Source organism: Trachemys scripta, chromosome 3 (genome assembly GCF_013100865.1).
Source record: "Trachemys scripta elegans isolate TJP31775 chromosome 3, CAS_Tse_1.0, whole genome shotgun sequence".
Classification (NCBI taxonomy): Eukaryota; Metazoa; Chordata; order Testudines; family Emydidae; genus Trachemys; species Trachemys scripta.
The window spans coordinates 40014850-40036611 of NC_048300.1; the positions used below are offsets into that span (position 1 = coordinate 40014850).

General features: G+C 39.5%; 1 protein-coding gene across 4 annotated transcripts in view; it reads right to left on the reverse strand.

Annotated features, from left to right (window-relative positions):
* The window catches only part of BICRAL (BRD4 interacting chromatin remodeling complex associated protein like), a 50447-nt gene extending 35945 nt beyond the window's left edge, over positions 1-14502 (reverse strand). Inside the window, exons 1-2 of one of the 4 annotated variants that reach the window (XM_034764486.1) lie at positions 14406-14499; positions 5489-5574 (exon numbers count right to left, since the gene is read on the reverse strand). The gene's annotated coding sequence lies outside the window, so the exon portion shown is untranslated. Of the gene's footprint in view, positions 1-5488; positions 5575-5722; positions 6266-13456; positions 13625-14405 lie in introns of those variants that run through there. The other 3 variants (XM_034764488.1, XM_034764485.1, XM_034764490.1) reach the window with 3 other exon arrangements.
* Between the last annotated feature and the right edge of the window lie 7260 nt (positions 14503-21762).

A 21762-nucleotide genomic window follows, 5' to 3' on the forward strand; every position in this document is an offset into this window, starting at 1 on the left:
TCTGCTAGGAAAATGTTACTGGCACTGTTGTCTCTCTCATCCACAGAGGAGTTAGTCCAATAAAAGATATTACCTCACCCACCTTTTCTCACTGGCACTGGGGACAGTTGGAAGGTGAGTGTATTTACTTTTCTGATCTCTTAGCCCACTCTTGTGGGCTATGGAATGGTCCTGGTCCTGGCCCTCCTCCTGGTGGGACAGAAACAGACTCCTTACATGCCCTTGCACACCGACACAGTACTGGGCAAGACTGAGCCCATAGAACATTCAAGATACAGTAACATCTGCGCACAAAATAGTGAACTACAAAAACAGAGTTAAGGTCAGGGGTCAGAACAAAGGTCCTGAAATTAGAGCAGTTTAATATTCATTTACCGGAGTCAGACTCGTTTAATGTAGTTTTAACTAAGAAGTTAAGATTTCAGGTTCACTAATGAGAAACCATATGTGCTGCTACACTTGGGCACAGTCATACTGACCCAAGGAGAATATGGTAACCATTAGAACATCCTTATGGGAAATTTATATTATATACCTTTTAACTACTGTAGTCAAAGAAAGACAGGTACAGCAGATAGATATTGGCTTGCTGACATAGCATGATCATTTAATCTTGCTGCTGCACAATTTTCTTACAAATACACTAAGATTATCTTAATATGTTGTCTTCTTTGCAGGAAAGAGCTAAAGTGATTTAGGCTCAATATAGCACTGAGATATCTTCCTTTTACATATGCAGTGGTAGTTTTGGATACACCTTCACACTGTTTCTAAACTCCAATACTGGCTTCATTAAGCTTCTTAGTGATAATCTAACATTACAACAGTCCACTTCTATAGAGGTTATTTTCACTTGAATGCTATATATACTCATTTACTTGCACTAAAATGATCTCACTGTGATTTTATATAGAGATAGTATAATCAAATCTCATTAAAATTGCAATGTAATCAAATTGCCATCATAATCTCCTGGGAGACCAAACTTTCAGGGACTTTCTCAATTTCTTCCCCCTTCAGTGAACAGGGAGTTGTGCCATTTAAATGTCTGAAGAAGTCACCAATGCACCTAATGAAAGGATACATTTTGGTTTTGCCACAAATCCTAAGCATATTGTTGCACTACCCTTGGAGAAGATCAGAAGACAAGGGGAAAACCGGAGTCACTCCACAACATGCCTCCTGGCTTCCCCCTTACTCTGGTGAGGAGGTATCCTTAGCCAGGTATGGCATAGACTAGAACCCCCAACAGGCTGACCAGTATGTTGTGGATTGGAGCCAAGGTTCAGTCCATTCATCACCTCTTCCTGCCTACTTTCATCCACATGCACAAGGGAGGGGAATGTAACAGCTCTATGTAAGCTACTCTCCTCCCCATGCAGCTACCCTTGGCATGGGTGCCCATACAGGCGGAAAAGGGGGCACCGTAAATACTCTTATTCCCTATACAGCCACGAGACATGATCTGGCCCACAATGTATATATTTATAATTAACATAAATTATTTAGAAAAAATTGTTTTCTTTTGAAGCACAGTTCTCTGAAAAGTGACTAAATAAAGGTTCCATGTTTAATCTCTCTCACTGACTATATCAAATTTGCTCAGATTAAAAGTAAGACTATGACTTTTCTAATTGTCAGCCCTGCAAACCCAATCTGAGATCAGAAAGCTAGGCTGTATATTTTCAGCCTGTACATGATCAATAATTAAGATTTTGAAAACCAAATTCTGCCCTCGGCTATAGAATAGCAATTTCTTCAAATTCTGTAGGTTAGTCTCCAACTAGATTGGAAAAATGTAAGTGAAAGAATAATTCAGTTCTGCAATTGGAAAATTAGTACCTTTTTGTTTGTTTTAAAGTACAAGCTAGAATAGACTCTCGTTCTCTCTCCTACAGGTGCTGTCAGGACAGATAGAACATTAGAAAATTTGTGTGTTAGGACAGAAGCATGCCACACAGATTGGCTGCTTCCCAGCTCTGCTCCAATATGCCACTTCCAATAGAAAGATCCCCAAACATGCGATACTGAATAGCAACAGATGGGCTTCGATGTTCCACAACCTTCTCCTCGATCCCTTTGTCCTTGGCTTGATTTCCACTCAGTTTTCTTCCTCTCCAATAGTGTAAGCAGAGGAAAACAAGCAGCTCCTTGTTATGTGAAATCATGAAGAAAAGCTGCTTTCAGAGTTAAAAAATTTAATTAAAAAAATAAAAAAACACTAAACATGGTGTTCAATACTGCTTTTCAAACAGAAACAAGATTTTATCACCCCCCGTTTCTTTATCCACTGCACTAAAGGTATTACTTGTACTCTTCACCAAAGCGGAAAGGTATAAACAATGGGCCGAAGTTTTTTTTAACAAGTTAAGGCAGACTCTAATCCTGTAAAAACTTTATTCACTTGCTTAAAGTCCCATTAACTTCAAGAACGTGCGTAAATAGTCACAGAATTAGGACACCACTTGGTAAATCTCTTTGTATATGATACCTTCCTCAAAAACTGTTCCTGAACACTGTTTATATTTCAAATGACAATGTTGTTCACTTTATACTAGGCATGAAATCAAGGTCACAATTTATATTTAAAACATTTTAAATTCCTTGTTCCCTCCAAATTGTACATTATTTCATTGAATTCCAATGACATTACAGATTAAAATCAGTTTTGTAGTGTTACACTACCATCACCGGATTTTGCTTTTTCAGGTTTCTTTTCCATCTTTAAATTCTCCAATAAAAAGGGGACTGGAGTAGCACCATTGTTGCTAAAGATTTATGTATGTATAAATTAACCCATTTCAAATCACATCAAACTAAAACTTGTCACAGATTTTTAGCCTGGATACCACGGTTTTTGTTATTGTTGCAAAAGGCAGTTTAAAATATTTAAAAATTCACAAAATAGTGAGATATCTTGATATTAGTTGCTTTGGTTTGGTTTTTAAGAAGGACCAGAACAAAAATTACTTTATAAATGTTTTAGATCTTAAGACAAATTACTGCTCTATTTGTACTTTTTAAAATTAGGATATGGGCCAGTTTAGTTTGAAACACACCAAACTGCACACACAGTAAGCTACTTTCTTAACCTTTTAAGTTTGTGCTTTTAAAAAATTATTAAAATTATACAAAGTATACCACACAAAATCTCATTAATTTCAATATGATTTTACATATTGCATCTGATCTGGATATATCTGAAATTAGAGTTTTCAATGTGATTTACAATACAACTGATCTATCAGAGCCAACAGCGTGAAATATTTCATACTTACTTATATTTACATTATTTTAAATAACAGTCTTATTATAATATTGAGTATTTTCATTATGCAAAATCCTAACAAAAATTTGTCACTATAACAGCTATGTGAAAAGGAAGACTATTACAATTCTAGTTACAATGTAATAGTTCTGAATTATTTCACTCCTCTGATAAAATGTATACGACATTTTTATTCCCTTGGGTTGAGTACAGTTGTAAAAAATTCAAACTTACTAGGGCTGTCAATTAATCGCAGTTAACTCATGTGATTAACTCAAAAAAATTAACTGCGATTAAAAAAATTAATCACGATTAATCGCACTGTTAAATAATAGAATATCTATTGAAATTTATTACTTATTTTGGATGCTTTTCTACATTTTCAAATATATTGATTTCTATTACAACACAATACAAAGTGTATAGTGCTCACTTTATATTATTTATTACAAATATTTGCACTGTAAAAATAATAAAATAGTATTTTTCAATTCACCTCATACAAGTACTGTAGTGCAATCTCTACTGTGAAAGTGTAACTTACAAATGTAGATTTTTTTTCCTTGCATAACTAAACTCAAAAACAAAACAATTTAAAACTTTAGAGCCTTCAAGTCTACACAGTCCTACTTCTTATTCAGCCAATCGTTAAGACAAACAAGTTTGTTCACATTTACGGGAGATACTGCTGCCTGCTTCTTATTTACAATGTCAACTGAAAGTGAGAACAGACGTTTGCATGGCACTTTTGTAGCCGCCGTTGCAAGGTATTTACGTGCCAGATATGCTAAACATTTGTATGCCCCTTCATGCTTCAGCCACCTTTCCGGAGGACATGCTTCCATGCTGATGATGGTCTTAAAAAAATAGTGCGTTAATTAAATTTATGACTGAACTCCTTGGGGGAGAATTATACATCCCCTGCTCTGTTTTACCCGCATGCTGCCATATATTTCATGTTATAGCAGTCTCGGATGATGACCCAGCACATGTTGTTTGATTTACGAACACTGTCACTGCAGATTTGACAAAATGCAAAGAAGGTACCAATGTGAGATTTCTAAAAATAGCTACAGCACTCGACCCAAGATTTAAGAATCTGAAGTGCCGTCCAAAATCTGAGAGGGATGAGGTGTGGAGCATGCTTTCAGAAATCTTAAAAGAGCAACACTCCACTGCGGAAACTACAGAAACCGAACCACACACGCACACAAAAATCAACCTTCTGCTGATGACATCTGACTCAGATTATGAAAATGAACATGAGTCGGTCTGCGCTGCTTTGGATCATTATTGAGCAGAACCCGTCATCAGCATGGATGTATATCTTCTGGAATGGTGGTAGAAGCATGAAGGGACATATGAATCTTTAGCGCATCTGGCACATAAATATCTTGCAATGCCAGTTGCAACAGTGCCATGCGAACGCCTGTTCTCACTTTCAGGTGACATTGTAAACAAAAAGCAAGCACCATTATCTCCTGCAAATGTAACCAAACTTGTTTGTCTGAGCTATTGGCTAAAGTAGGACTGAGTGGACTTGTAGACCCTACAATTTTACACTGTTTTATTTCTGAATGCAGGTTTTTTTGTACATAATTCGACATTTGTAAGTTCAACTTTAGTGCAATCTTTTTATCATGACAGTACTTGTATTGAAATATACTATTTCTTTTGTTTTTACAGTGCAAATATTTATATTCAAAAATAAATAGAAAGTGAGCACTGTACACTTTGTATTCTATGTTGTAACTGAAATCAATATATTTGAAAATGTAGAAAACATCCAAAAATATTTAAATAAATGGTATTCTATTATTGTTTAACAGTGCGATTAATCACGCAATTAATCACGATTAATTTTTTTCATCGCTTGATAGCCCTAAAACTTACTATGGCACAACTCAAAGTAATGGAAAGAAGAAAATTCTGAATCAAGACTACCACTATATCCTTCATTAACATAATTACATCAAAGCTGTGTGTAACACAATAAGTAGGATCTTGCAGTGTTTGCACAGGCAAAACCCCCAGAGTGAAATCTGGGCCCTACTAAATTTGATGGCAAACTCCCATTGACTTCAATGGGGCCAAGACTGCCCTGAGGGTGCGTCAACATCAGGAAAAAAAAAAGTATTTTATCATGCATTTACATAGACCTGCTAATGCATTAAAACTACAACTGCCTTGTCCATACTAGCATTTCAATGTGTTAATTACTATATGTTAGCTTCCTAGTGAAACAAGGCCCCAAATGTAATTGAAGGGAGCTCTGCAAGGAATCTGCCTTGTATCGTCTGAGAATTCTGCAATATACAGAAACAATAAAGAAAAATAAATTCAAACCCTTATTACTATTTTTTTTTGTTTTTTAAATTTCCAAAATGTTGTTAAAAATGGCATTGTGAGAACCTTCCAACAAGGGGATATTATCTGACTCTCCCAAAAACTTACCAGGCAAATAAATGATCAGCTGTGGAGTCTGCTCCCCCACATTGCCTGCCTTTTGCTCTCAAGAAGCAAATTTCGATTTTTGCACAACTGGAGTATAGAAAACGTTATTAAAATATATTTCTCTTCCCTACCCCAGTTAGTTTGAAAATTATGCACCAGGAACTGCTAGAGAATGTTCATTGGAAAAAGTGGCCAACGTTGTGGAATTTGATTGACTACACCAAAACTAAGAATATGAAATGTATATCAAGAGTAGGGTGGAAAAATAGATGAACTATTATCAAGGTGTCATTTTTATACATTAAAACTAGCAAGTGAAACTAATTTGAGAAAAGTACAGTAAACTTTTTCAGTTAGCCATCCACTCACAAACAGTATTTTCTGTTCAGATTCTAATAAAGGTACAACTGTGTCCTGTAAATATTTTCCCCAGGCCCAGGCAAAGATAAGCCTCAGCAATTATACAACTATGGTACTTTATTTATACTCCAAATTACATTCTATATTTTTAAGATAGAATCCCAAACATCTGCTTTTTCATTGGCACTTATTTAAAATCTCAACTTTTTTCTCGTTATAAAATGGAGTTTTGATCTAGGGGTCTCATATTGAGGAATATTTTATTTAAAAGATTAGATTATAAGGTTGCAAATCAATTGTGTGATTCTGGAAATAAATAAATATATAATATTCTCAAAGTACTTCTAATACAAGAAAGGTGTAATTTAAATTTTGCACTAGAACAATTTGCATATTAATGCCAACTTACTGAAAAACCATGGTTGATAAAAGATGAGAAAAGTACTTTGTGGTATATAACATTATGTATACTAAACATCACAGAGTAGTTTTATAAATTACATACATCACTACAATCACCTATTAAATACATAAAGTACTACCTCCGGTGGGCTGCTGGACACCTCTGCAAGTGTCCTCGGCTCCCACTACACTTTAATGCCCTTTCAGGAGACATTAATCATTTTAGAGGATTGTATCCTTTTACAGTGACATAGACTCTCTCTTCACTGGAAGGGCAAGTAATACATGCACACTAAAGCACTGTACAAAGGAAAAAAAGATAAAGGCTGTTCATCCAGTACTCAAATATTCCTTAAATTTCATTCATTGTTAATATAGCTTAGAAAACTAAGGAGGCGTCATCTGAGTTTTGGGAAACCATTCTGAATTTCATGTACTTGTACTAAGGCCCTAAATATATCCATAGAGGGTTGGATGTACAGTACTGTGAAAACTGTAAAACATGTGCTGACATTTTAAGAATATGCACATCAATGAAAGTCAAACTAAGTTACTGTCTAAAGCAGGCATGAGCAATCTTTTTGGCCCTAGGGCCACATCGGGTACAGAAATTGTATGGAGGGCCTGGTAGGGAAGGCTATGCCTCCCCAAACAGCAAGGCGTGGCCCAGCCCCTGCCCCCTACCCAGCCCCCCGGAACTCCTACCCCCATCCAACCCCCCCTGCTTCCCATCCCTGACTGCCCCCTGGGATTCCCACATCCTATCCAAACACTCCTGCTCTCTGCCCCCTGACCATCCTGCCGGGACGCCCGTCCCCTGTCCAATCCCCCCTGCTCGCTACCCCTTGACCAGTCCTGGGACCCGTGCCTATCCAATCTCCCCTGCTCCCCACCCATTGACCGCCCCCCACCCATCCAACCCTCCCTGCTCTCCCCGCCCCACGTTATGTGTGGGACGGGGGAAAGGTGGGCTCAGTCCTTTCCCTGTGCGTTTCCCCTGCTCGTTTGGCTGCTCTCCCTGGCAGTAGGGCACGGCTCGCTCCCTGTCTGGGCTTGGCTGCTGGGGACAGGGGCCAAGCATCCTGGGGATGGAGGGGGGCCCTCGCTTGCTCTGCCCCTGTCCCCAGCAGCAGCTGGAGGCTAGAGGGAAGGGTCCTGCAGGCCCCAAATGTGGCCCGCAGGCCGTAGTTTGCCCCCCTCTGGTCTAAAGTCTGTATAGATTCCTAAAGCTCCCAGTGCTGTTGCCTAAAACTGGTACTTCTTTTTCTATTATGTGCTGAGATGTTCTTGAATATTTCAAAACACCACCATATTCAGTATCATAGCATGTTACAGTATCTGCTATATTGCAATATACGGTTATGAATAATTTCTTGTACCAGTTTCTTCAGTTGGCTTTATTTAATTTGCTGTTCACAACTGTATCTCATGCTCTTTTGCTATGTTTACATATTTTTTAAAGATATTGGACAGAGAAAGTGACCTAATGCAATCCCAGATTTTAAGATTTTGGGAACAGAATTTGATTACTTAATTTACTTGTAAAACAGGGTCAGTACAGACATTTTCAATGGCATTCCTGTCAATACACCTGACTAGTAATTAAAGTAATAATCAGGTATCTTGGAAAAGACAGAAAGAACACCTTTAAAGTAAAGAGGAATGTATGAAGTAATACTGCATTACTGGTGATAACTCATGCTGAACATGACACTATGTACCCCTTCAATTATCCTGTCCTAGAAACCAAATAATGTTTGAACACATTGAACTAATAGATGAATGAACAGTTCGAATGTTTGAACACACTGAACTAACAGTACTTAGTACTTTGCCCCAGAAAACTAGAGTGGAAATCATCAAGAAAGACATTTGGCCAAAAGTCAATGGGAGTTTTGGCATTCACTTTAGTAGGTCCAGGATTTCACCCACAGTCCACAAAGTTCTTAATAAACTCAGCTCTTAGAGCCCAATCCTGTAACTTCTCACTCAGGCAAAATTCATACTAAGGCTACGTCTACACTGTGCACCTTACAGAGGTCCAGCTGTGCCCCTGTAAGGTACGCAGTGTAGCCGCTCTTTGTCGCCAGGACAGAGCTCTCCAGCCGACCAAATAAAACCACCCCCAATGAGGGGCAGTAGCTTTGTCAGCGGGAGAGTGTCTCCCATTGACAAAGCGCTGTCCACACGGGCGCTTTTTGTCAGTAAAACTTTTGTCAATCGAGGGTGTTTGTTTCACACCCCAGCCGACAATAGTTTTACTGACAAAAATACAGTGTAGGCAGCCAAAAGTCAATAGGAGTTTTGCGTGAGTGAAGTATTACAACATTAGTCCTTCCAGTTGTAATGAACTTTAAAGCTTTTTCGTTTGTTTGGTTTTTAAACATCACCTTGTGATGAAGACTTTGCAAAGTATTTTAAGGAAGTTTGGTCTCGCTGACATTTTTAAAAAACTTTTCCTCATTCCAAATGCTTCTTGAAACAATTCTAGAAGATACATCATCTAGACGAGGAATCCAGTTAAGAGGGGAAAGGATGTATTATATAGTGTTAATTATTTTTGTTAATTCTCATTTCATTGATCTATAAACTCAATTATTCTGAATGAAAAAACAAAGCAAAACCGGGTTTCTATAACTAAATCAAAGACACGGTCTACACTAGAAAAGTCGTAACAGTATAACTATGTCATTTAGGGGTGTGATTTTTTTTACCTACATAGTTATACCACCATAAGCTCTTGTGTGGAGGATGCAGTTATACCAGTATAAAGGTGCCTTTTACCCATCTAACTTTCACTTCCCAAACCAGAATAAGCACTTTTAAACCAGTATAACTGCATCCACACTAGAGGGTTTTTTTCTGCTGATTTATACTGATATAATAAGACTCAAAACTTTCTAAGGGCTTGTCTACACTTACATTTGATAGCGCTCTAACTTGCTGGGTCAGGGGTGTGAAAAATCACCTCCCCTGAGCGCAGCAAGTCTGAGCGCTTTAAAGCACTAGTGTAAACAGGCCCTGAACTAATCCCCTCGTGGAGGTGGATTACCAGGAGCGCTGGGAGAGCTCTCCCCTAGTGCTTGTGCGTGACCACCCTCGCACTTCAAAGCACTGCCGCGGGAGCGTTCCCGCGGGAGCGCTTTTAAGTTTCCAGTGTAGCCATGCCCTAAAGTAAGCAAGCACAAAGGCCTTGTCCACACTAGAAAGGGTTTATTGGTACAGCTATGCTAATATAGCTATACCAATAAAGCTTCCTAATGGAGACGCATTTCATACTGTCCAGAATAGTTTATACCAGCTCCCCAAACAAAATAAGTTATACTTGCAAAAGGGCTTTTTTGCAGGTATAACTGTGGCTACCCTCATGTTCTTGTTAACAAAATTATGTTGGTTAAGGGTGTAAAAGAGTGTGATCCCACTTATATAGCTGTGCCAACACAAGCACTACCATAGACGCAATTATACTAGAAAAAATGTGCTTTTGTTGCTATCACTAATCTTACTTGGGAGGGTGCACTGCAATACCAGCAAAGATGCAGTTTACCAATATAAGCAACAATCTACACCAGTATCTTGTCTTTATCTTGGTAGAAGAGAAGCAGTTTACACTGTCAAAAGAACACTTCTGCGAATATAGCTTATACTGCGGGTAGTCAATAGGTGACCACAGGCCAAATCCAGACCAGCAGACACTTTTGAACGGACCCTGAAATCTTTTTATTTACTTATCATTACTGGGTTTATTTATTTTTCCTGGAGCCTAGACCTTGGCAAAAGGACTTTTTTTTAGTGGTATAGTTGCGTCTATACTGCAGGGCCGCCGGGGGCGGGGGGGGGGTGCAAGTGGGGCAATTTGTCCCAGGCCCCACAGGGGTCCCCATGAGAATATAGTATTCTATAGTATTGCAACTTTTTTTTTATGGAAGGGGCCCCCGAAATTGCTTTACCCCAGTCCCCCTGAATCCTCTGCTATACAGGGGCTTTTGCTAACACAGGTAGGTTAATTAAGAATGCAATTTTCCACACTTTTGACACAGCTGTGCCAGCAAAACTTTCAAGTGGAGTCCAGGCCAAAATGACGCTTGTTAAAATGCCGTTCGTACATTTAGGTCCCAATCCTGTAAATGTTTGGAACTTCTCACAAGTAAACATATGCATGTATTTAAGCATTTGCAGGATTGAGCAATTACTGACACAGTATCCTTGGTATTGTTACCATATTTTTGTCACTTACTTACTAATTTGCACAAATTAGTACAATAATCCACAAGGGATCTCCCAATCATTAGTGCAAATCAGATATATTCTGTAGTGTAAATAATCAGAACTATTAATAAAATGACTCCTCCTTCACGCCCTCAATATTATTCTTAGCAAAATAATGTAAAATAACAGCTCTGAAAGTGACACATTTTCATGTATTAAAAAATATAAAATTCAGAGGTAAGCAAACAAGAATTCCACTCCCTTTTAATTGATTTTAAATAATGAATTTGGAAGAGTTTATTGTCCTGTCATTAATATGGATTGTCTTCAAAAAAACAAATAAGCATTAATAGGGCTGTATCAAGATATGCTCTAGACATTATAGTTTATATAAAGGGAGAGATTTAAAAAAAAATTAAATGAGGAAAATGTTTAATTTCTCACTGAAAATACAACACAAAATCCTTTCATCACCAATAGGCAAAGGCTTTTTAAAATGACTTAAAATTAATCCCAAATGAGAAAGTCTTTCAGTACCATCATAAAAGAATGAGAGGTCTGAGTTCGACAGGGACATACAGTGATATATCAAAAAGCATAAAATTCAAAGGGAAATAAACAATATGCCACATGCTTCAGTAGTTTTTTTACAGTTTGACAGTTCATTCATTTGTCCTGAATAGAGATTTTATCCTTTTTCTAAATGCACACATTAATGGGTACACCTTAAACTGTGTAGAATTTGAATAAAGTTTTATTTTTTTAAATAGGAGGGAGATTTCAATGGCCTCACTGAAATACACACTCCAAAACAAAAAACTAAACCCATATCACAACAGAACTACCATGTTTCAGCCAGTGGGCGGGAGCCTTCCCATTGGGAAATTCTTTTAAAATCAGTCTTAAAAATGATCATGAAAACATACCAGCCCTCTCCCCATCCCACCCCACCCACAAAATACTCATTCATGTCTATGTTGCAGAGGATAATAAAAATTTGTTGTTTACTCACCCACCAAATGGGTTACTTGCCCTAGGCATGTGGCTAAGTAGAATTTTGCAAGGCTATTTAAAGGTGGTTTTTATCGTCTTTCTAGTGATGAAGAATTTATGTCATGTGTATTGAGACATTTCAAAAAGCTCTCTTCCTATTACTTTTTTATTTATTAACATGCCTTGTTTTGATTATTATCATAGCCTGAGACAGCAGCTTTCACCACAAGGAAAGAAATGCTTTTAATCTCGCTGTGAAATGAATTTCGAATGAGGGAGTGTTTCCCTCCCCAAGTTTGGAACACATTTTGGATTCACAGGTAAACAAATAAATATTCCACTCACATTACCAGCCTTTAAACAACAAGGTCTCCACCCTCTGGGACACAGAAACTCCCTCACACCCCACAGAAGTCATTTGGATTTGAAAGCACTTCACACCTCCCAGGAGCGCACCCCTAGCTGGGGCAGCTTAGTCAAGGGCTGTGGGGACACTTTGAAAGGGGGAGGCAGGGAAGAGACTTGGAGATGTGTAAGGGCCCCTTCCTGAAACAGCTACTGAGAGCGAAATAAATACCCGCGTCATTTTTCCTTAACAGACTCAGCAACAGGCTCTTCCATCTCCCCTTCCCCCCAGAGAGGGCGAGCGCTTTCACACCCATCCCCACAGTGAAGGAGACCAGCGAAAGCAGGACTGAAGTGCTCTTTGCTGGACCAGCAGCATTTTGAACAGGCTGAATGAGCAAAGGAAATGGCCTGAGATAGGCACAGGAGGGCGGCGCCCCACACAGTGGAATGAAACATGAATGAAAACCCCCAACCACCACCCAGGGCTTTAAAATGGCGCCTGTGGGGGAGGAGGCCAGGAGGGAGGAGAGTCACAGTGAAACTGCGCAACAAACGCTGGCAGGCAGCCAGCCAGCGCCATCTTCTCCCGCTCTCCCAGTCACACACAGCGAGCGGCCCGGCGCGGCAAACACGCCGCCCCGTCCACAGGCAGCAGCAGCAGCGGCGGGGCTCGCGCCTTTTCACTGCAATCCTGACGAGACGGGGCGAGCAGAGAGTGTGTCAGGCCTCAGCCCCCCCCCGCCGCTTATTAAATAACACTTTACAGACACAAACGGTCCCCTGCATGTAGAGGCTGTTTTTAAAAATGCGATGCCAGATTACTGCACATTCCCCACAACCCCGTGATGATTTTTTTTTTTATTAAGGCTGGAGGAGAAAACGGGTAACACTAAGCAACCGTCCACCCCCCCAAAGAAAAATAAAAAGAAACCCCCACAACGACTTTGCCCTTCCTCAGCTGGGAAGGTTTCAATGGAGCCCCTCCATAACGCCACCACTGTTCGGTGTTGGCTCAAATTCAAAGCGAGATTTTTCAGAAAATGCTCAGAGGAAAAATCCGATGAACCAGATACGCAGAAAATCCAAGCAGCAGCTACACAGCCCTTAAAATGCAAACCCCAAAGGGTAACTAGAGAGAGAGTCAATTTATTATTACGTTTTAAAATAGATTACAGGAAAATACGTTCGGGGGGGGGGGCTGATCCTACAAAGGGGGAAAAAAGACGATTAAACTCAAATCCACCGCCCCAAAATCGCACGCGCACCCAGGGATCCTCAGTTCCACGCCGAGGAAAAAATAAAGACGGGCAAATTCAGAAGCAACCTGCCAAGAACCCCACAAAATCTAGTGGCTACAATAAAACAGATGAAAAATAAATCCGCAGCAGACACACATCAGAGAAACAAATTCAGAGGAATTACAAGATCAGGCTGGTGGCAGCAGGTAGCGGGGGGAAAATCAAGCCAGGAGTGAAGAAAAAAAGAAAAATCCTTCCCAGCCCCACGCAGGCAGGAGAGAGACGAAGTGTCTCCATTTTCCTGAGGAGGAGGAAGAAAGAGTGTTTCACAGTCCAGAGAGCTTTAGAGAAAAGCAAAGAAACGAGGGGGGAAAAAAAGAGGGAGGAGATTTGAAAAGATTATTTTTCTTTCTCCCTCTCACACTCTCTCTATCCCCCTCGCTCCTCACTCTCTCACACTCACACACGCACACACACTCTCTCCCTCTCCTCTTTCTAGCCCTCTCTTGATGGCCATCAAGGGGGCGGAAAATTAAAAAAAAAAAAAAAAGACCAACAACAACTAATTTTAAACCAGCTCAATCAATGAGTCATTAAAAGAGACTTTTTTCCCCTCCTCTCCTGCATTTGCATGGCATCAGCAAGAAGAGGGGGAAAAAAACACCCCAAACCTCTCCCCTCTCTGCAGTTATCAGCCTGGACCTGACACCTTATCTCTCTCCTCTCTCCTCTTTATTTTAAGAAACAACTTTTTTTTCCAAGTGGCTTCAGCAGCCACCACCGCAGCCTCGCTGAAAAAGAAATAAATATTTCATTTCCATGTGAATTAGCATCTGCCCAACAACCACCCACCAAAATATCCCTCTTCTTTCTCCCTGTCTCCCCTCTCGCTCTCTCTAGATATATATTTATATACATAGCCCCAGAGCCAATAGCTCTCTGGGCTGAAACCTAATATCCTGGTTTTGGCAACTCCTGGTTGTTAATTTGCTCCTCTTTCTTTTCTGTCTGTCTGGAGATAGATTTCCCCCCTCTCTTTTCCCTCCCCGAAGGAAGGGAGGAAGGAGGTTGTGTGTTTTTTTTTCCTTGAAATTTTTATCACAAAATTATAATACACTCAAAGGGAAACTCACCGTCATGAAAAAGCAGTGCCTTGTCAACGGGGTTTCTTCGCCATCACATCAGGGGCTGGCAGTGTAAGAGAGAGAGAGAGAGAGACAGAGAGAGAAGGGAGGGAGGCAGGGAGGGGGGAAGAGAGAGAGAGAGAAAGAGAGAGAGAGGAGAGCACTGCACAGCACAGAGCAGGAGTTGCCAGCCACACGGAGAGAGAAAGACACACGCAGCCACCACACAGAGACGTTATTATTATTTTCCAAGCTCTAATTAACACTCTGTTCTTCATTTTTTAAAGTCAGACACTTTAAAAAGTTTTTTTTTTTAAAGAGAACTGTAGATCTGACCATCTAGAAATAGCTGAGCTGTTCACTTTCCGTTAGAAGTTGTAATCTACTTCTTTTATTTTTGTTTAAAAAACAAAACCTTGTATTTTTTCCTAAAAAGATGTAGAAAACCTCCAAGATTTCTTCCAGACTGAAGTTGTAAAATACTGGACAATTTTTGTATATTTTTAATCTAAAGATGTATAAAACAGGTTTCTTCCTGTTAAAAGTTGCAATCTACTGACGTTTCTATATTTAAAAAAAAAATGTGAATTATGGATTTGTGTCCCACCTCCAAAAAATACCTTAATTAAAAGCAAGTTTAATTAGAAATGTCTGACAGCAGTAATAAAGTGAACATTCAAATCCAGTCCTGAAGCCACTGCATAGGCAGAATTTCCATTGATTTTAAAGTTTTGAATAATCTAGAAAGGCAAGATCTGATCCAAAGCTTGTCGGGGAGTGAACTTGTTGGTATACTGAATTCTGTAATTATTTATGTCACTTAAAAGTATTAATATATTATAATTTTTATTCTTTTAAAAATCTGGGTTTCTAATGTACAATATAATTTAACATAGCTGAAATGTTTTCTTTCAGAACAAAGTAGTAACATTAAAATAAATTCTTCTTCAAAATAAAATTTGGATATGATCGTATAAGTCTTGTTTACAAAAATCTCATTGAGGATTGCGTCCTGATTCTTACATTGAAAAGATGTAAAAGTAACGTTATTATCGCTCTTTAAAGACCAGTTTCTCCTTTTTCTGCTGCAAGTTTTAGTTTTCAGAATTTTTTATTTGCGTGAAAGTAGTTTCATAAATGAGCAATTTACAAAAAAAAGCAGGGGGAGGAAAGTTTATAGGCTGTGGACTAAAATTATTTTTCCCCTCACCCTTCTTGAAAAATTAATTTTGTTAAAGCTCTTTAGAGACCAGGATTTGGAGACTTTATTTGGCAGCACTATTTTTCTTTCATTATTTCTTAAGTCCCAGAAAATACTAATTTTCAGTTTTTATATAAAATGACCAACTTCAAAAAAATGCTTATGGTGATATAAGTAGAACCTCTCTGAGAAACCAAGGGCCAGATTACATGTTTGATTAATGTACAGATAGTATCTAAACGTCCTAATTTTAAATGTAGATGTGGTTAATGTTATTTTTAATAGTTTAAGTTATCCCACCCTAAAATGAAGCTATAAAAGGGCCTATCCCACACAAGTTATCCCACACAAAATGAAGCACACAAAAGCACACCACCTCTGGGGTTCTTATTCAGGCAAAATGCAATTTGGACCAAACTCTTCCTGGAACTACACCCCATTCAATATTATTGACCTCAATGATATTTTTGCATGATTAAGAACTATTGGATTGGGCTCCAAATATAGATCCCTATGTTTTCTTCTGATTTGGTGAGCAGAGGAGAGCCTGGCTTTGGAAGGGAAGTACTGGCTCCTTTTCCACAGTCCTGCAAAGCACCACCATTAGGGTTCCACAGGTAGTGAAAGGGGAGTGCAAAGTGAGAAGAAAGGGGAGACGGGTCAAATGATTTTTGGTGGGGTCTTCTGTCAAAAAAACAGAAGGAAGCCAATGTAAATTACTGTAGAGGCTGCAGTAACTTGCACTTCCTCCCCCTTAGAGGGAGTTTCTAGGGCAATAACCTTGCTGTCCAGAGTCCGGGAGCTGATGAAGTGGTAGATGGCTGTACTGAGGCACCTTGCCTCCACTACTGCTCCTAAGATCTATGTGGGTCAACAAGTTTAGGGATAGAATTTGGCCTACACAGTTTATAATTTATAATAAAGACAAGAAGTTGGAAAGGACTCAATAGTTCGGACAATAATGAGATTTGCACTTAAAGCAGGACTAAAATCCCACTGTTCTCCACTTTAAAGTTTGAATTTGTTCTTCAGATTTAAAACAACAGAAAGGTGCCACAGGACCCTAAGACTAACAGAAGTAAGTTAGTCTTAAAGGTGCCACAGGACCCTCTGTTACTTTTTACAGATTCAGACTAACACGGCTACCCCTCTGAGATTTAAAACAGTAACTTTTCAGAGGACTATTGAATTTAATATTTAAAACATTTAAAAATGCTTCCTTTTTGAAAGGGGAATTGCAGGTGTCCCTGCACTGAGGTATAATCCCATCAAGTGCTCCCCATGTCCACGCTGACTTAGTGCACCAGGGAACAGAGCCAGCAGTGATGGGGAAGACCTTCAAGTGCCAATGTGGTTCCTCCAAAGCCTGTTCCCCCAATTAAAATTCTATTCCCCAAATTCCCGACTACACACATCCTGATTGCTCCCTGGCTCCACCAACTTCCTCAACCACCATAGAGAACCAAGAGAAATAGTGATGCTCAGAAATGTGGGGAGCAGGGCAGAGCAAGGTTGTGGAGGCACAGAAATCCTTGGGAGGGCATGGTGTGGCAAGGAGCTATAGCAGGTGTGCAGGGATATGGAGACATGGGGAGAGGTGAATTGTGGGAGGCAGGGGAAGAGAGGCTGTGGGGGTGAAAAGTAGAGCTTGAGCTAAGAGAAATAGAGGGGAGAGAAGCTGCAGTCTGATGAAACATCATTCCCCTTTTCCACCTGCAGGTCTCTCCCAGCGCTCAAGTCCCATTTCTCTATTCTTTACCCCCTACTGCCCCTGTCTCCCACATCCCCATTCACTCCCACGTGCTCTCTTCCCTCTACAACCCCCATGGCCCACTAACCTGCCCCTCAAATATCTCATTTTGATTGATGTCACTCATTTTAATGCCAAAGTGACCTACAATCTACACAAATTTGACATCTCCTTTTACTTTTATTGTTGAAAATTATTTAGACGCAACAGAATTACAAGAAAAAGATTACCGAATTATCTATTTACATTAAAAGGAATTAGTTTCACAGCATCCTAAATTCCCTGCATGTGTCCTTAATTTTGGGTCTTTGTCACACGGCATTGTACATTTGAAGCTTAGCCGGTTGAAAGGTATGCCTTATACCCCTGCCCCATATCCCTACTCCTTGAAACCACAAATACGTCTATATGTACAGACAGATCAACAGTTAAAAGCTGAAAGTAGTAGGGGGCCATGATAAGAAGCAAGAATATTGGTGGGGTGAGAGTATGCAGATAATCAGGCATGGAGGGGAACAAGATCTCAACAGGATGACATGGAAGAAAAGATTTCAGCTTTACAGGATTCAGAAGGGAAGCTGAGCTATGAAGAGGCATAAGAGGGTTCTGGTGGGAAGGCAGAGGATTGTACATATCAGTACTGAGATAGTTGTTCCAGGGCTGGCTCCAGGGTTTTGGCCGCCCCAAGCAGCCAAACAACAAAACAAAACAAAAAAAGCTGCGATCGCAATCGCGATCTGCAGCGGCAATTCGGCGGAAGGTCCTTCGCTCCGAGCAGGAGTGAGAGACCGTCCGCCGAATTGCCGCCGAACAGCTGGACGTGCCGCTCCTCTCCAGAGTGGCCGCCCCAAGCACTTGCTTGGTAAGCTGGTGCCTGGAGCCGGCCCTGATAGTTCACATGGATAGCTGTCACATAGTATTGACATGTACAAAACTGGGAAATTCCAGTTTTAAACTTTGAGTTAAGATTGCTAGTCTGCAGCATCCTCCAATGCAAACTGTAAAAACTCATTCAATACCCCAGCTCCACTCCACTCATTAAGTACTTCCCATCCAGCACACGTGATCCATGTCTCCTTCATCCCCCTGAACAACCAATGTTCAACCTGAACTCTGACCATAAATATAATAAAACATACCACATTGATAATTCCACACAAAAATTACTGCCTAATTGCAAAAAATTACCAACATACATCATCCATTCACAAAACTTCCTAAATGTTTTTTAAAAATCCTCACAGCCACTATTGTTAATCTGATACTATGCCACAGTTACAAACCAATACAAAACCACGTTCAGAACTATGTATACTGTAACTTATGAAAGTAACACAAACCCAATAAATATGGCTAAGTGAAGGCTGGTTGTTCAGGTTGAGGATGAAGATGTGTGGGTAGTGAAAGGGAGGCAGCTGTGGTTGAGAAGGGGATGTGATGAGTGGAGTGTAGAAGATTTGCTGAATGACTTACTGTATACTTCCTTAGGTTTCATGTTTTTTGTTGGTGAGATAAGCAGTCTAACCTTAACTCAGTGTTAAGTGGAGTTTTTTGTGTGGGAACGTATACCGAAGAGTGAAAACTAAAAATATTTTTTGTCACATTTAATGAACAAGGACTTGAAAATACAAACACGCTGCTTCTGAAAACATATTTTTCCAGGTCTGGAAAGAGGTCTGGCCATGTTTGGAAGAGAACAGAAAACTGGTATTTGTGCTCCATCATTTGTACATAAACTTTGTGTTTAATGACCCATTTAAAGTCAGATGGCACTTGAGGTTTATTGTCCTTAAGGAATCTTTTCTTGGGGACTCTCATGCTCTAAATTCAGTCCCTGCTTCCTGAGGATAGCTCTTCTTTGCGTACATTGATACATATTTCTCCACACCTGTTATTTGTGACACCCAGCTCTCTAACTGGTTCAGTACAGACTTAGTTTTAAAACAACTGCACTTGGGTTGGAATATAATTATTATATTGCATTGCAAAGGATTACTTTTTGAAGCCTCTTTCTATTACTCATGGCAATTAAGACACGCCAAGCAAGTTTTACAGCTGTTGCTCTAAAACTCCAATTAAACAGTGATTTCTTTTGCTTTTCTTTCCTATTTTTTAATACAAAGCCTCGCCTTTTACTATAGCCAAATATATATATAATTTTAATCCAAAACAAGACAAAAAACTAAACTTTTAAATTATCAGTATATTAGCTGTAATTTTAAAGAAACAACTATGATTAACTCATTTCAAAAGCAAATGTAAAACCTCCTCTACATTTTGGATTATAGAAAAGTTCTTATGGACATATAATCATTAATGTGCTTGAGCTTAACATTTGACAAGTAGAAGTAGGTGATTATACTACATGTAATACAAGGAAAACAAAGATTATGTCCTTTCAGAATTAATACTAGTTTTATTTCTGAAGTGTCTCCCCATACCCACCACCAAGTCACTTAGAATGATGTATAACAATTCACAATAAAATAAATAGTACAACACATATAAAAATTATTTTCTTTTTGTTTTCTCTCTTTGGGGTGGTGAACTCAGCTTGGGGATGGGAGGCAGGGGTAAATGGCCTGTTGATAATGAGAATAATTTTACTGTTTGGATGGTAATAATAGTATCAAAATGCATTCTATTGTTCGGTTTGAGTTCTGCATTTGGGTATCTAGCTCTGGCATCTGGTTCCCTTCTTAAGTGGTTGTTTTAGGGTGGCCCCGGAGGTGGAGCAATGCTGCTAAGGGCTGGGATTTGGAGGCCTGGGGGATGGTCCCTTGAACCCTGTGATAGTGGGAAGGGGGAGACAGAGGGGAAAATACATATTATTGAGATGTTTGACTTTGACTTTTTTGGCTATACCAAAATTGTTCTCAAAAGGAGAGGATATCAATGGACAATGATCTTGTCCTACCGATTATTGCAGGTTCAACTTTGAATGAATGATTCAGGATTCAGTGAAAGATGAGGCCTCTGACTTTGCAGGTTTGCCAAAACATGCTTGGACAATACTTCAGCTGAGTATTCAGTGCCAGCATGAAATGAAGGAAGATCAGTGTGGTGTAACTGTTTTGTTTACATCCAACCAAAAATGCAAGAAATCTACTCCAAAACAGATCACATATATAGCGGCCTATGTCTTGCTTCTCTGAGAGTCCTGGAACAGTGTTACAATGAGATTGGTGTTAATCTGTTACTCACCCTGCTGCACAATGGAATCCTTCTAGGAGCTGCTAAGGTTGCTCACCATTGTGGGTTTAAAAACACCAAAGCTGATAGTAAGAGATTAGAGTACATCAATCTCCATGTGGATGACAAGTTCTCTGAATAAACTCAAGAGTTCATGGCCATCATGACAATCGTAAATCTATGCCAGATGGTTGCTGGATCAACTCTCATGCTGGGCAGTACTCTTGATATGGTGTTTGGAATAGGAGTACCAGAGTGGTCAATTATACTGGTCTTCAATTTTTGAGAAGTCATCTGCTTCAGAGATAAAATGTGCTATTTATTATGTATTTTGATGTGCTGAATTCAAATACGACAATTAAAACAACTGATTGGCTACTGTTTCTAAGATATTTAAGTTTTTACATTTATGTCTATGTATATTGTGTAGATAGTAGAGTTTTAATCATAAATTGTAAACCTAGGTCTTTTAGTGTTTATGGTTGCTTTACATGATAATATTTTACCTGTCCTGTTTATGTAACACTTTAAAAATCAGCAAAAGGGTTATATAAATAAAATTTATTATGAAACAAAAGGCAAAAAACTACTATGTACATAGTTTAGTCCTATTCAGTGTCTACTCGGCGCTTCTTGGCTTGTCTCTTGTATTCATTAAATGGAGCATCTCTTGTCACTGTCCAGCAATCGTCTGCAAGCACTGATGGGCTCCATTTGCCCATATAGCGTTTCTCCATTGTTGCAATGTCCTCGTGAAATCGCTCGCCGTGCTCGTCGCTCACTGCTCCGCAGTTCGGTGGAAAAAAATCTAGATGAGAGTGCAAAAAATGTATCTTTAGTGACATGTTGCAACCAAGGCTTTTGTATGCCTTGAGGAGGTTTTCCACCAACAACCTGTAGTTGTCTGCCTTGTTGTTTCCAAGAAAATTTATTGCCACTAACTGGAAGGCTTTCCATGCCGTCTTTTCCTTGCCACGCAGTGCATGGTCAAATGCATCATCTCGAAGAAGTTTACAAATCTGAGGACCAACAAAGACACCTTCCTTTATCTTAGCTTCACTTAACCTTGGAAATTTTCCACGGAGGTACTTGAAAGCTGCTTGTGTTTTGTCAATGGCCTTGACAAAGTTCTTCATCAGACCCAGCTTGATGTGTAAGGGTGGTAACAAAATCTTCCTTGATTCAACAAGTGGTGGATGCTGAACACTTTTCCTCCCAGGCTC